The 11,953-nt window shown below is 36.0% G+C and overlaps 1 long non-coding RNA gene across 3 annotated transcripts; it reads right to left on the bottom strand.

Annotated features, from left to right (window-relative positions):
- Positions 1–215: 215 nt before the first annotated feature.
- Positions 216–11,034, bottom strand: LOC107790754 (uncharacterized). 3 transcript variants are annotated; one of them, XR_012694730.1, is made up of 5 exons: positions 10,894–11,034; positions 10,685–10,783; positions 7,454–7,523; positions 1,595–1,715; positions 216–400 (listed from the first exon to the last, which is right to left on the bottom strand). It is a non-coding gene; the product is annotated as an uncharacterized LOC107790754 (long non-coding RNA). The 3 variants fall into 3 exon arrangements; XR_012694728.1 differs by having other exon boundaries at positions 7,454–7,531; positions 10,894–11,029; XR_012694729.1 differs by lacking the exon at positions 7,454–7,523 and having other exon boundaries at positions 10,894–11,014.
- Between the last annotated feature and the right edge of the window lie 919 nt (positions 11,035–11,953).

Raw genomic sequence — 11,953 nt, 5'->3', positions numbered from 1 at the left:
TCATCAAAACATAAGAAGCATAAGGCAAAGGCATTAAAAACCCATCAATTTTGATATGAAAGAGAAATAGATGCATGTAAAGGATCACATGATTTAAACTATTGCAATATTTGCAAGAACCAAAATTTAGATAAGTGCAAAATCCACATAGTACTCTTTTGGAATTGTAAAATAACAATTAGATAACTTCCATGGGGGTTTTCACTCGAAGAATATATTCAAATGCTTTGCCCACCCTGAATCAAAATAGATAACTGTAATGAAAAGAGTGCTCTGTTTACATAGGTATGATATAGTTCTTTTCTAACAAATGTGCAAAAAATGTCATAAGAACGGTGTTCTTCCTATTACCATCTTTTTCAGCTTTGCTTCATGTCCTTGCAAGGCTGTCCCATGCATTCTGTTGAAAATAAATTAATTTGTAAAATATAGAGAAATACACAAAAAAGGAAAGAAATATGTGTATCCATGAAACTTTCAAAATTTATAGAAACTAAATAAAGAATGGGTCCATCTCTAAGACAAAATTGATACCAGCTGTCACAAATGCTCACATACATGTACAAACGTAATGAAAAATAAATTCTAGCAGGCAGCATCAATTAGTTACTCTATAGCCAAAGTGAAAGTGACCTTACCAAACGTAATGAAATTTGACACTAAAGATTTAAAAGAGAACATGCATGAGCAGAATCAAAGAATTTCTTCAAATTTAATTGCTCACGTTTGTCATTAATTGCCATAAAGTTACTATTCCCACTGTAACTTCAAATATCTTATATCTCTCTGTTTGTCGTCCTTCCGTCTTTGATCAAGAAGGTAAAGGATTATCGTTAAATACTACATCGCTGGTACAGAAAGATTACATCTGAGAAACACGAAAAGGTCTTCTTTCTATAAATTGAAGACATTAGCCTACATCCTTTGTCTGGAAATAACATCTCCTATCATTGAACTTACATTGAGCTTATAAAACTCTTAGCAAGCAAAAGAAAAGAACAGAGGAAGAAGTCTGTCAATGCACCATGCTTGTTTAAACCATAATATAGAGAAAAAACATAAAAGAAGTATGTAACCATTAATATTACGAAGTTATGTCATGATTTTTAAATCATAATCCAAAAAGAAAAGAAAATCACAAGTATGGGATCAGTAATCTTAATATATAACTCAAATAACATGATAGGAAGAGCTAACTACATTATAGAAACTTTCATTGAATTATATACTCATAACTCATTTAAATCACCACGACCTCTCGTGGCTAAAAAGTAAAGATACTAAACAAAAAGATCAAAGAATGAGCATTTTAGTGGAATTCAAATTCACTTATAACTCATTTGTAATGACCACAGTCTTAAATGGCTCGAAGATAAGGTAGACTAAGCATGGAAAATTCAAGACAAAGCTAACAGTGGGCACTTTTCTTCTTTCTCATATGGAAGCTTAGTCGCTTCATTTCAGTATATGCAGATTTAATTACAGAGTAGAAAAAACTACCAGTTGCTTATGTTAGCAATGATTGATAATTAATGAAGCGTTACTGAAATAGTTCTTTGAGACTATTTGTATGTTGTAACGAATGGTTACTGACCTGTGCTCTCCCTCCGTCCTAGGAATATATGCGTTCGTGTCGCTGCCAATCTGACCTTGTAGATATACCTCCATCATTTCACTGTTTAAGTTGCCTGAACTCATTCCAACGCTCTAATATGCTTCACCATGTTCAATAAATCCCACGCAACGATCATCAAATGGATATTAGCTAGAAAAATGGTGGTGTACCACATAACAAATTGCAACATGAGTAATACAATAAACCTGACACAAGCATCACCATCTGTGACATTATATCCAATTCCTTTCTTTATTTGTTGTTTTTTCTTGAGCCTTTTTCCCCCTTTGGGGTAGGGATAAGGTCTGCGTACACACTGATAAGTTCAGCTGCTGCCAACTACCAATTCTAGAAGCCCACCATTGTTGAAGCCACCAACCCATTCTAGAAGCCACCATTGTTGAAGCCTCCATTGTTGAATGAAGAATTCAACACCAACCACCTTCTTTAAGGCTATAAATAGAGCCTTATGTTTTACACAGAAACATCAATCCAGAGAGATTGAAATACAATCCAGGAAGAGATTGTGAGAACAAAAAGAGAGTTTGGTGAGGTTTTTTGTAGAGAGAAATTCTTGGTGTAAATTCTCTATAATTCTATTCTTGTGAAATAGAGTTGTTTTTCCTCCCAAATAATCTTCATATTGATCCGAGAATCACAACAAGTGGTATCAGAGCCTTCGATTCTGTGTTCATCGAGAAATATCGGAACACTGAAAATTTCAACCCGGATTTACGTTTTTTCGAAAACGTGATCTTCGGTGTGTTTTGATCATTTCATTAGATTCCTTGTGTCGATACGAATTCAACGCAATTTTCCAGAGGCCAAACAAAGCTAAAACGAAGAAGTTATGACAATTTTTTTTTCTTCTGCCCAAGGAAGAAGATGATGAATAGTAACTGCCCAGTCAGCACCACATCATCATCCAGTTAGCGCCACGTCAGTATCCAGTCAGCGCCACGTCAGCATCCAGTCAGCGCCACGTCAGCATCCAGTCAGCGCCACGTCAGTATCCAGTCAGCATAAAAATTTTAGAAATTTATGAAATAACCCCTGAAGTTACTGAAATTATAAATCTGCCCCACAAGTTCAGTATATTTTCGATTTAACCCCAAAAGTTTGGTGTAAATTTTGAAAATTTTCTGGAGGCCCTATTTTGACCCAAGAAGAGTCAATCCTACCATTTTTCACCATTCCGGACGTGTTGGTGAGTTCCGTTTGGTGAGATTATGCTCCAAAATTTTGACCAAGCCATTTTAAAGACATAATGGAAGAGTCATCATCATCTGGAGCTACGATAAAGCTTACTGCCACAAATTACACATTGTGGAGACCTCGGATGGAAGATCTCCTCAGTTGTAAAGATTTGTTTGATCCCATAGAAGCAAAGGGTAGGAACCCCGATTCCACCAAAGAAGCAGAGTGGAAGAAATTAAACAGAAAAACTATCGGTCAAATTCGACAATGGATTGACGATAGCGTTTTTCATCATGTTGCACAAGAGACAGATGCGTATGCCCTCTGGGTGAAGTTAGAAGGGATGTATACAAAGCCTTGTTGATGAGGCTTTTGGTAAATTTGAAGTTAAAGCACGGAACTTCAGTTGCCGAGCATACTAGTGAGTTTCAGAGCTTGATAAATCAATTATCGTCTGTTGACATGCCGCTCGGGGATGAGATGCAAGCCCTACTACTTCTTAGTTCTCTTCCTGATAGTTGGGAGACGCTGGTAGTCTCTCTCAGTAATTCAGCTCCTAGTGGAAATCTGACCATGTCTATGGTTAAAGATGCCTTATTTAATGAAGAAGCCAGAAGAAAGAACATCGATCATGGTGAGTCGCATGCCCTTATTACAGAAAGAGGGAGACAACAAGAAAGAAGTCAAGATAAGAGGAGAGGCAAAAGCAAGAGTAGGGGAAAATCCACGGATGGTAGGAAGTCATCATATGCGTGCTACCACTGTGGAATAAAGGGCCATTTAAAAAAGAACTGCAGAAAATTGCATAAGGAGAAGGAGCAGTTGAAGCAAAAGGATGGAGATGCATTGGTCACTACCCACGGAGAGGTAGCCATTTGTTCCATCCAAGAAGAGACATGCCTTCACGTCTCAAGTCAAGAAGAAAACGAATGGGTGGTAGATACTGCAGCATCATACCATGCCACATCCCGAAAAGATTTCTTCACAACATACAAAGCAGGAGACTTTGGAGTAGTGAAGATGGGGAACACTTCTTCCTGTGAGATAGTTGGAATTGGTGATATCAAAATACAAACAAATATCGGGAGTACAATGATATTGAAAGATGTCCGTCATGTGCCAGATCTTCGTCTAAACCTAATATCAGGTATAGCTCTTGACAAACAGGGCTATGAAAGTTATTTCGGAAAAGGCACATGGAAATTGCTGAAAGGGGTTATGATTCTCGCTCGAGGACATATTTGTGGCAACTTATATAAAACTCATGTGAAGGTATGTTCAGACAGCCTCAATGTTATGGAAAAAGAGGCGTCTCAAAACCTGTGGCACCAGAGACTCGGTCACATGAGTGAAAAGGGGATATCAATTCTAACGAAAAAGCAGCTTATCAGAATGGACAAGAATGCTGCTTTAGACCCTTGTAATCATTGCTTATTCGGAAAGCAACATAGAGTCTCTTTTACATTTTCTTCAACCAGAAAATCAGAGTTACTCAGTCTGGTACACTCTGATATTTGTGGTCCCATGGAGGAGAAGTCACTTGGCGGCAATAGGTATTTTCTGACTTTCATTGATGATGCTTCTCGAAAGGTGTGGGTGTACTTCTTAAAGACAAAGGACCAGGCTTTTGATTATTTCAAGATATTTCATGCCATGGTAGAGCGTGAAACGGGAAAGAAATTAAAATGCCTTCGCTCAGATAATGGAGGCGACTATACTTCCAAGGAGTTCGATTCCTATTGCAAGAGATAAGGGATTCGACATGAAAAGACGGTCCCACGCACCCACAACACAATGTAGTAGCCGAGAGAATGAACCGGACAATTATGGAAAGAGTCAAAAGTATGATCAGTATGGCAAAGCTGCCTAAGCCATTCTGGGGAGAAGCTGTTCGCGCCGCTTGCTACCTAATCAACCGGTCACCATCAGCCCCGTTGAATTTTGAGGTTCCAGAGAAAATATGATCGGGTAAGAATCCATCATATTCTCACTTAAGGGTATTCGGTTGTTTAACACATGCACATGTATCCAAGGAGCTCATGAAGAAGCTTGATGGTAGAACTATACCATGTATCTTCATAGGCTATGGAGATGAAGAATTTGGGTATAGATTATGGGATCCAATACAGAAGACGGTGATCAGAAGTAGGGATGTTGTATTCCACGAAAACCAGACAATTGAAGACATTGAAAAGCCCACAATGTCTTATGAAAGAGGTTCCAGTGCCCAAAAAGTTGGTCCAGATCCACTACCATTGCAGTTTGACACAAATAGCATGGGGGAGCATGAAGCAGTACCAGAAGCAGAACAGGAGGATGTTTGGCAAGGGGAGGCACAAACCCCGCAGGAAACTACAGAACCATCACAGGGGAACGATGATGGTACACATCCTGAAGCTAATAATCAACAACCTCGTCGATCTGAACGAGGTCAGATTCCATCAACTCGATACCCAGAAATCGAGTATATTCTACTTTCTGAAGATGGAGAACCAGAGAGTTTCCATGAAGCTATATCTCATACGGATAAAGAAAAATGGCTGCAAGCAATGACCGAAGAGATGAACTCTTTACAGAAAAATAACACTTATGAGATTGTGAAACTTCCACAAGGAAAGAAGGTACTGAAGAGTAAATGAGTATTCAAGCTGAAGAAAGATGGCAGCGGAAAGGTGGTGAAACACAAAGCCCGGTTAGTAGTCAAAGGATTCCTACAGAAAAAGGGAATTGACTTTGATGAAATATTTTCACCAGTTGTAAAATTGACTTCAATCCGCATCATCCTTGGATTGGTAGCCAGTTTGAATTTGGAGCTTGAACAAATGGATGTCAAGACAACATTTCTTCATGGTGATCTAAATGAAGAAATCTATATGGAGCAGCCGGAAGGTTTTGAGGTTTCAGGAAAAGAAAACCTCGTCTATAAGCTTACGAAAAGTTTATATGGCCTAAAGCAAGCACCGAGGCAGTGGTACAAAAGGTTTGACTCATTTATGGTAAGTCAAGGATATAAAAGGACTGCTACAGATCAGTGTGTTTACATTCAGAGATTTTCGGATGGCAATTTTGTTGTACTTCTACTTTATGTAGACGACATGTTGATCGTCGGACAAGATGCAACAAAAATTAGACAGTTGAAGAAAGAACTCTCTAAGTCCTTTGAAATGAAAGACTTAGGTCCAGCTCAACATATTTTGGGATTGCAGATAACTCGAGATAGGAGAAACAAGAAGTTATGGCTATCTCAAGAAAATTACATTGAACGGGTGATCAAACGGTTCAATATGAGTAATGCCAAACCGGTAGGTGTCCCTTTGGCAAATCACTTCAAGTTGAGCAAGAGTTTGTGCCCCTCATCCAAGAAAGAGATTGAGGAGATGTCTACAATTCCATATTCTTCAGCAGTTGGAAACCTGATGTATGCCATGGTTTGCACGAGGCCAGATATCGCACATGCGGTAGGTGTGGTAAGTCGTTTTCTTTCTAACCCTGGAAAGAAACATTGGGAGGCAGTTAAGTGGATTTTCAGGTATCTTAAAGGTACTCCAAAATCAAGTCTGTGCTTTGGGGGAGCTGATCCAGTCTTGGAAGGCTATACAGATTCAGATATGGCCGGAGATCCTGATGGAAGAAAATCAACCTCAGGATATGTTTATACTTTTGCAGGGGGAGCTGTGTCATGGCAGTCAAGATTGCAGAAGTGTGTTGCACTATCCACAACTGAAGCAGAGTATATTGCTGTAGCGGAAGCTGGAAAAGAAATGTTGTGGCTAAAGCGGTTTCTCCAAGAACTAGGGATAAATCAAACAGAGTATAAGATACATTGTGATAGTCAAAGTGCAATTGATTTAAGCAAAAACTCAATGTATCATTCTCGGACAAAGCACATCGACATTCGCTATCTCTGGATACGCGAGGTGATGAATCAACAACTGTTGAAACTAGTGAAGATCCATACGAAGGAGAATCCAGCAGACATGTTAACAAAGGTGGTCACTCAAGAAAAGTTAGAGCTGTGCAGAGACATAGTTGGAATAACTTTCAAATAGTAGCTGCGTTGGAATGCAGCTGAAGGGGGAGAATTGATAAGTTCAGCTGCTGCCAACTACCAATTCTAGAAGCCCACCATTGTTGAAGCCACCAACCTATTCTAGAAGCCACCATTGTTGAAGCCTTCATTGTTGAATGAAGAATTCAACCACCAACCACCTTCTTTAAGGCTATAAATAGAGCCTTATGTTTTACACAGAAACATCAATCCAGAGAGATTGAAATACAATCCAGGAAGAGATTGTGAGAACAAAAAGAGAGTTTGGTGAGGTTTTTTGTAGAGAGAAATTCTTGGTGTAAATTCTCTATAATTCTATTCTTGTGAAATAGAGTTGTTTTTCCTCCCAAATAATCTTCATATTGATCCGAGAATCACAACACGCACTACCCTCCCCAGACCCCACTAGTAGAATTTTACTGGGTTGTTGTTATTGTTGTTCTTGTCCGCTTCTATGGCATAAGATTTGTCGGTCTTCAGTTTTTTAATCCCAATAAAAGAAAAATGAACTCGAACATTTTTAATGAGAATCTTCTTCCTTGTGCGTATGAACATCAGTCAGATCTGTGTATGAAATATAAGTCAGGACATACCCCTTCTCCATTTTGATCATTGTTGACAAATGCACCTTCGAATTGGTCTACTGATCCAAAATCAATTGTTCTGCGTAGCTATAATAAGCGCTGCATGAGTGTGGAATCTCTATATTTTGTTTGATCAAATATGAGAAGCGTAGCTATATTCTTGCACCCACATCAATACACTAATAGATATTCCAAACTTTAACCATTCAAATTTCTACAGGACAATGTTCTCCCCGTCAATTGAAGTTTCAAGGACATAAATTTTTACCATATCATGCGCAATTAGTTGTAAAGACTTCAGCAACTCCAAAATTTAACGACAGTTTTGCAAGTGTTAGTGGTTGCAAAATTCATCTCCAATTAAAATCTTAAACATTTTAATATTATCGATTTTATGTTTTTAGCAAAAATTCTGTTATCTGACTTTAAAGAACAAGCAATTATTATCCTGAACAGGGGATTGCAACCCCCTTGAAGGCTTATTGCGTGTTTATCCCAATCTTTGTTTGATGAAAAAATGAATAAAAGAGAAAAATGAGGTATGCACATTTTCCGTTTATAGCTTTCTTTTTGGGTAACAAACAAATGACTTCTCAATAGCGTGTGGCACTACTTTGAAGAAAGCTCAGTAGTAACAGCAGTTTTCCTTACAAAATTATCAAGAACTAGGGGTGTTCATGGTTCGTTTTGGATCGGATTTTTCCTAAAAAGAAACCAAATCAAGTAAATCGATTTTTCAAATATTAGAACCAAACCAAATCAATTAAGTCGGTTTTTCCTCGATTCGGTTTATGTCGGGTTTTGTCGAATTTTCGGTTATTTGTTGGTTTTTTCTTAAATATAATATAAGACATACACTACCAAACACATATTCCGGCGACCACATTTTCAATGTAACACTATCAAATCAATTGCCCTTTGAGAAATCTATTATTTACCAAGATATATTGATGATAATTTAATCAAATAGTGATGAATATTCTAAGGACTCAATTAAAAATATATTATTTTTAATACGAAATGGATTCTTACACTTAACAAAAGAAATCTACCAATCAAACTAGAATGTAAAGGTAAAGAACTATACTAAAAGTGCAAACTATTAACATTTACCATAAATTTTTTGAAACTTTGTATAAAAATATACATTTATATAAATGTAATAATAAATTTGAAATAGCTAATCCTATAGTCGGTTTGGTTCGGTTTTTTTTCGGATTAAAATCAAAACCAAACCTAATTTGATCGGTTTTTAAAATTCAAAACCAAAATCAAACCAAACCAAAAAGTATCGATTTTTTTGATCGGTTTGATTTTCGATTTGGTTCGATTTTTCGGGTTTTTATGAACATTAAGCTTTTACCCAATATGTTTTATGGTGCCTGACAATTTTCGTATATGCTAGATAACCATCTAGAAAAGTAGCTGCATAAGATGGCACCTGGCAAACTCCTGCTAAGCATCGTACAAGGCTACAAGCTACTACGAAAGTACAAGCTAGCAAGAACTGTCTAGCAATTTACAGTGAAAAACTATCAAGGCTTTTGGATTGGGTTAAAAGCTGGTCAAATAAGTTTAAAAACACTTTTTAGCTGGTTGGAGTGTTTGGTAACTTTAAAAATAGTTTTTAAGCCAAGTGATTTTAAGCCTAAACAAGCTAAAAACAACAAGTTAGTGAATCTCAACTTATTTTTTATAGCTTAAAAACTGGTTGGGTTTAACCATTTAATTTACTCCTTTATCCCTAATAATCTTTTATTTTCCCAAAACCCTTCGAAGCTAAAAGCCCAAACATTCTTTTCCTTCTTCTCCCTTCATTGTTCCCATTTTTGTCAACCATTTCTAGTGTCATTTCTATGGCATATCTTTTGTTGCCTTTCCCTATTTTTTAATTTTTGTGCTCTGATTTTATTTTCATGATTTCTTCTCACGTAAATAATCAGCATTTTTATTTTACTCCTCCTGGTTTGATGGTATATTTACTAATAATTATTTTCTTGAAATTCGTTTCTTTTATATTGTCAAACAAACAATGTCATAATTGTTTGTTTTGTACAAATACTAAAATACAAAATATTTGAAAAAGTTGAAACAAATATATAGCACTAAATATAGTAACTTCAAATGAAAACTCATCTAAACACAAATAATTTTTTCCAATTTTTTTGAAGGAAAGTCTCCAAAAATAACATACTACAACTTTAAGGATATTTTAGTCATTTTAACAGAAAAAATGTGCTTACCAGCACTTATTTACCAAACACTTCAATAATTTTTTTTCAGCTTAAGCACTTTTATCCAAACACGTAACTGTTTATTTATAAAATAAGCTCCAGTACTTAAAAAGTGTTTTTAAGCATCATGCTTAAAAGCCACTTTTTTAAGTCAATCCAAACGGGCTCTGTATCAGTTCTCCTCAAGGACTTCACTAACTTTTGGACCATCTTATGCAGGGAAGTATTATCTTGATAGGTTTGGCAAAAGGCCAACCACACATGACTGAGAAACTCTATTTTTAAATCCAAAGGAGTAAGAGAAAAAGAACTAATAAGAGAGATTAATTCTTGAATTGATTGCCACCTAACCTATAATGACTTATGAGTCATCCTCTGTAGTAACAGCAGTTTTCCAAGTTCTGTTTGGACTTAGGAATGGTATATTTTGTCCCATCTCTTTAGGCACTGGAGTTAAATCCCCTCATTTGATTAACTCCACCCATTGGATAATTCATATATATATGGTCCTCAATAAGAAATCACCAATTCCATTTCAGAAACTACCACTATTCAAAGAGTTCCAATGTTGCTGCACTTTCTTGTATGCTTAAGGATAACTAATCTTTCTTCTAATTATTAGCATTCATTCCATCTGCATTCTCATTAAATTCTTTCGCCGAGGTCATACAATCTCCTCCTCTAGTCAAAATTGCTAGAGGACAATTTTTTTTGGATTATTAACAGTCATATTTACATAAGCTTGACCTCGCCAACTCCCAAAATTCAAGAAAGTAGCCACAAAGTAAAGAGTTTATTGAATTGCAAAAAGCAACACCGTATATTATGAAAAATAAAACAAATGCCTACTTATGTGCAGAACAAATCAACAAATACTTGCAAAAAAAATTCGCAAAGCTGTCCAGGAGAAAAATAAATTTTCGATTCCACACGCACTTGATGAATACTTAATAGAAAGGAGTACAAATTAAAAAACAAAAAAGAGAGAGAATAATGAAAGAGAAACCTTGAGAGGATGAAGACCGGCTTTGAGATCGAGAGCAACGCGTATCCGGCCTTCGGCTTCCCTTAACCTCTTTTCCATCTGGGGCGTCCATAGACATATCTAAATAGAAAAATTAATCGAAAATTTTCAATAATACTCCAGGAATTTTTAGCAACAAAATCGCATGCGAAGAGAAGACCAAGAATGAAAAAACTGATGAGAAGGGTTACTGCAGAAATTGAAGCATTTCTTCAGACGCTGAAAAGAGCGATGAAAGACCATATCAAATTGAAGAACAATGAGAACCAAGATACGAAGAGAAATCAAAACGTCGTAAAGTTAATAGTTGAAAAGTCCAATATACCCTTAATTTTATATATATTGACCTGAAGCACACATGTCGAAATTCTTTCTCTTCTATATAGTAAAAAGAATTTAATGGTATATTTGAGCCTTTTCTGTAAGTTTAAACTTTGTAAATTGCCATACAGAATGCATACGTTTCATCATTATGATCAAACTGATTACATGGGACTTGCTGTTGGATTGAGCCAAATCATGAAAATCGGATTGATAATTTATGTCATCATCATGGCCTATTTCTCCACATTAGTTTAGTTTACTGAGAGCCTTATAACATGTTTAGCCAACCTTCTAAAATTATCTTAGCTTATCTTGAAAAGTATTTTTTTTCTTAAAAATATTTTTTTTTTTCAAAAGTATTATTGGTGAAAAGTAGTTTGATTTTGACTAATTAATTAAAAGTATTTCTGAGCAGCAATTAGTGTTTTGTCAAGTTTCTAAAAAGTGTTTTTAAGTGTATTTTTCTCAAAAGTGCTTTTTAAAAAATAACTTTTGGGAAAAAACTACTTTTTTCTGCTTTTCCAAAACTATTTCTACTTCTAGTCAAAAGCAAAAAAAAATCATTTAAAAACTTAGTCAAACACTTCAATTTAAAAAAAAAATGTATTTTTGGCCATAAAAAAGCTTGTTAAAACCAGCTTTAGTCGAAAAGGAAAGGCTACAAGACGTGGAGCTTCAAGCAAAGCCGATATCTATAATCTATAACTCTATAAGTCAAAAAATTGCTAAATTCTACCCTATTTTCATAAGAAACCATGCAAGACCGGCAACAAAACTCTCAATTTTCCATCATAACGTGAAAAAAGGGATAAGACTAGGCGGCTGGAAATAATCCATCAAGGGATAAGAATGGAATCCACTAATTTGAGATTATTTACTATCCATAATCGAAAGCCCAGGGGTAGATTTGAATCTTTGTTCGAAAAA

Source organism: Nicotiana tabacum, chromosome 9 (assembly GCF_000715075.1).
Source record: "Nicotiana tabacum cultivar K326 chromosome 9, ASM71507v2, whole genome shotgun sequence".
Classification (NCBI taxonomy): domain Eukaryota; kingdom Viridiplantae; phylum Streptophyta; class Magnoliopsida; order Solanales; family Solanaceae; genus Nicotiana; species Nicotiana tabacum.
This window is presented reverse-complemented; position numbering and strand designations above follow the sequence as displayed.